Below are 5,035 nucleotides of genomic sequence, written 5' to 3' on the forward strand. Positions count from 1 at the left end.
AGCTGTTAATGTATTTGCAGACATGAATTCACACGTAAAGGACCAGGAGTAACAGGCGCCAGGATTTCTCAGCTGTGCAATACTCAACATTACCAGTGTGAGCCCAACTGCCTGGAAATAATTCTACACGACAATATCTTGTATATTCTGAGGGGTGCAAATCCATCACTGGCATATTTATTTACTTCTGCTTTATTTCTTACTTTTTAAAAGCTGTGTCATTATCTGTTGCTCCTATTTCAACATTGTGAAAGCTTCATGGATATTTTAAGGCCGGTACTGCACAGACATACTAATGCAAGCCTACGCACGGCTGCCCCTTTTATTTTTTTTTACATCACATGTACATATTGATTGACATCATGGGAAAGGCATAAATCAGAGTCCTCTCAAACCACCCGGAAGCCACGGGAGCAGCCCTTCACCCCACTGGGCCGGGCTCTGCACAGCCCGACGCCCTGTAAGGCCGCGGGTTAAAGCCCAGCCTGGCTGGAAAGTCCCTGGATTGAACCATCTCAGTCCTGCGCAGGGAAGGGCAGCAGCAGCCCAGGGACAGAGCCCATCGCTCCTTCGCTGCGGTGACGGGATCCCTGAACTCAAACCCCAAACGGAGAAGGTGCATTTTGGAGAAAGTGCTGGGGAAGCTGCATGATTTTTCAGTGCCGGGGATTCCTGCAAAGGCTTCACTGGGAAGCAACTGTTTCTTGACAAAGCTCTTCCCACCACAGTCAGGGAGGAGGAACATGTACTTCTGTGTGGTTAAAGCATCAAACCACCCAGCTGTCCCGGTGGGGAGGGCCGCAGAGTGCTCCTCCAGCAGCCGGAGAGCGGGCTGTGGCAGGGAGGAAGCATCCTTCGTGCTTGCAGATCCCCACAAGCCTGTCCTGGCCCAGGGTCATCGAGCCTCGCTCTGCCCGGGACCCAAATCTGGACCACGACAGAAAACACAGACGTTCAGTCTCTGCCTGAGCAAGAGGCAATTGCTCTTTCATGGCCACAGCCATAAATTGTGCTGTTTGGGAAAAAAAAAAAAAGAAAGAAGGAGAGAACAGCTGACACAATTTAATTCCCCAAATCTCCAGCTCTGGAGCCAGAATGAAAATACCATTTTCTTTGTCCTTCACATCCTGCGCGCGCTCCGTGGTGGTGGGAAGCCGGGGCTGCAGTGTGGGGGGACGTGTCTGCAGGAGGAACGGCCCCGGGACGGGTGGCGGGGACAGCCAGTGAGCAGGGGGCACGCTGGTATCTTTGCATTATTACAGTTTGATGGATAGACAGATCAGGGTTTCTATGAGCTCTTTTCTGACCTTAAACTGCTAATTCATGCCCGAGCTCCTCTCTTCTATTTTGTTTCTACAAATTCAGTCAAGTGCTGATGAGATGAAGATTTAATGTCGAGCAAGAAGGAACAACCGGCTGGAATAAAAACATTCATCACAGCACGAGATTTACGGGGAGCAGGCGGGAGAAAACGAGTCACATTTGATAGTCAGATGCCAGTTGCCTCCCTCTGCCCGCAGCGTGAGGGAGCCAGCACAGACCCCGGCGCTGGGGGGGCATTAACCCCTCCAGCCCTCTCCCCTCCGCGCCCCCCCGAGGGTGCCCACACCCCGCGGCAGCGCCGGACACGCGCCCCGGCCCCCGGAGAGCCCGACCCGCAGATTTCCCACATTCCTTCAGGAAAACACCCCCTTCTCCCCTCGGGACAGCCCGGCTTTCCTGCTCTGGGGTTTTGCATGATTCAGTCTTACACCATTTACAAGTCTGGAAAAACAGAATTTAGTGTTTGGCCACAAATAGATAATCCTGGCACTTTTAAAAAAATGGTATTTCTTCTGAGGTTCCCGTCACATTTGTATTTATGTATTCACACACACACACACACACACACACACACACACACGAACCCCTCAACCTCCTGGCCTCTGGCAGCCTGGCCCAGGGCCAGCCTGGTCGCTGCTGCCTCATACATAACCATGGCACATACATAATACATGGCTGCCTCCTGCAGCCGGGAGATGTGACCGGACTTTTCTCTGTTATCTTCCTGTTTCCATGGTAATAAAAGTAGCTTCTGATAATGGCTATTTCCTAAGTATAGTGAGGTTTGGTAATTTTAGAAGCATTATAGCACAGACTTAAAACGTTCGGTGCTGCGCAGGGTTGTTCTGACTCGGGCTTTTAATTGAGAGTGGATGCGAGCAGGTCCCCGGTGTCCAGGAGGACGCGGCCGGGCTGAGGTTTCTCGAGTTACCGTTACCTTATTCTAGGAAGTCTGTTCCCAAGGGTTAAAGCCCCACAAGTGACCCACAGGACTTTGCTCAGTCTCAGGCATGTTCTGGGGCCACGGCGGTTGGTGTGACCCTGCAGGAAGCCGTCAGCTCCCTTCTCCCCTCAACAGGCCTTGCAACCAGCAGCTGATTTACTCATTACCATTAAAAAGAAATAACGCCTCGTATTTCCCAAAGCCTGTAATACAACTGTGTAAAAGTGATACCCAATTCATGTACTGTAGGATGAAATCCAGCTCTGCCTGGGTCATCACAACGACTATTGATCTCTGCGCTCCGCCCCCGACGCCCCCAGCGCCGCGTTGGCTCCCCCATAAGCTCTGACCCGAGCCTGCACAAACACACACACACCCCCCCCGGGGGCCCTTTGCCAGGCCAGGGATTTGCGGGGGGAGCACAGGACCAGGACCCTTCTCCTTCCCTTGGGCACGTGGGGGCTGCAGCTCATCCTCCGCCTCCCGCGATGCTGCCCCAGCGGCTTCACCACGCAGAGCCCCTGGTCCCCCGTGAAACAACCCTGGCAGGAGGGAACAGCCCATTTTTTTCACATTTTCAGTGCCTAGTTTGAAGATTTCGAGGTGATTCAGTCCCTCGAGCAGGCGGGTGCCCCGGCTGCAGCCTCGCTGGGGGGGCTCAGCAGCTCTTCCCATGCCCCTCCCGGGACCTCACCCAGGTGGCATCTTAACGAACCGCGTGGCAGTGTGTAATTTAATCAACAGATCTGCTGAGAATAATTCTGACCTGCAGAATCAAATTTCCCCTACCCTCAATAAGCCAATCTTTAATATGAAGTGTGAACCTTTTAATTTAGTGTCGTATCAAATAATAAATGTCGTGTTTAAACTGTTGCTAATATTAGTCAAACAATCACAGATGAAAGCCAGGGGCTCCTTGTCTCTCTCGTTACCACATACTTGCAATTAATATTTATAAAGCAGGAGGGATTTTTTTTAAAAGGGAATTTTAAGTTGTCCTTCGTATTTTCAGACCCAAGCTGCAACATTTATAGGCTCTCCTGCACCTTCACTCTAAGAGAATGAAGCTTTTCATCAGACATGTTTATACTTTCAGCCTGTAGGGACAGACACGAAGCCAACCAGGGCAGCGACCGCAGCGAGCTGGGGAGGGGAGAAGCCAGTGGCCCCGGCCGTGGGTCGGGGGGCTCAGCTCCGCGAGGGCCACGGTCCCGCTGTCCCGCAGCGACGGGCACCAGCAGCCACCGGCACCGATAGCGACGGGCACCGGCAGCTTTCACCCTTTGGGGAAAGTTTTAATAATTTCCCATTGCTCTGTGTGGAATCTTTACGACTATTTATTCACAATATTCCTGAACATCTCATTGTGAAACTAAAATTAAAACATCCCAACAGACTATGGCAGAAACCTTCGCATAAACCTGACAGGATTTTCTCACAGTAATAAGTCCTCAAGATAAAATAAATTACAGAAGAAAATGTTTCAAAATAATTTCCCAATTAAAACTTCACCCAGGTCTTACATTCCGCGAGGACTCTTTTTTCAACACAATAAGCACAAAAATGACACATTCCCAGCCAACGAAAATGAGCTGATAAATCAAGTGATTTATTCCCTCTGCCTGTCTAAAACACCCGCCCCGGGGACACGGGCCCCTCTCCCCCCTCCCTGTGAGCCGCACTGACACACCGACGCTCTCGCTGGCCAACGCACCCGCGCACAAGAAGGCTCATACAGACGTGTGTGTGTGCGCGCGTGTGTCTGTGCATGTGTGTGTGTGACACAGTGACACACAGGGCACACGCAGGCACACATGTACAGTGACACAGCGACACACGGGGCACACATGTACAGTGACACAGTAACACACGGGGCACACGCAGGCACACGTGTACAGTGACACAGTAACACACGGGGCACACGCAGGCACACATGTACAGTGACACAGCGACACACGGGGCACACATGTACAGTGACACAGTAACACACGGGGCACACGCAGGCACACGTGTACAGTGACACAGCGACACACGGGGCACATGCAGGCACAGGTGTACAGTGACACAGTAACACACGGGGCACACGCAGGCACACGTGTACAGTGACACACCGACACACGGGGCACACACAGGCACACGTGTACAGTGAGACAGCGACACACGGGGCGCCTGTGCAGGCACAGGGATGCACACACGCGTGTGCACACCAGGAACCCGTCCCCGCTGCCGTTACAGGACAAGGCTTGTTCGGCCAAACCCTCCTCCCCCAGCAAAGAGCCAGGCCGCGGGACGATGTAAAATGTCCGTCTTGCTGCGGTCCTGGGCAGGGAGAGCAAAGGGGAAGCAGGGAAATGCAGAGTGATGTTTCCTCATCGTTCCTGGGCCATCTGGATTTCGGGATGGGTAACACGATGCTTCTCCTTCTCCAAGCACTCACGAAGCCCAGCCCTCGCCACCCTGTTTGCCGTGGAGCAGCCGGACGTGCCACCCTCGCAGGGCACACAAAGGTCTGCGGTGACCCGGCCACAAAGAGCCTTTCAGAGCAGCCGCCCCGCTCAGCCCCGCACGCAGGGGCAGGGAACGTCACCCACAACTCCTGCCCGCGAGGAAGGTGAGGGCGGCCGCTCCGACCCGCGGCCCTTGGGCGAAGCGGGAGCTGGAGGAGCCGGCACAGCCCCGGCGCCAGCCCCGACCTGGCTTGGGCGAAGAACAGCCCAGTGCGACACGACGCTCTGTGCTGGCTGCCGAGCCGGAATGGCCAAACTCCCT

The sequence above is a fragment of the Strix aluco genome, chromosome 26 (genome assembly GCF_031877795.1).
Source record: "Strix aluco isolate bStrAlu1 chromosome 26, bStrAlu1.hap1, whole genome shotgun sequence".
NCBI lineage: Eukaryota > Metazoa > Chordata > Aves > Strigiformes > Strigidae > Strix > Strix aluco.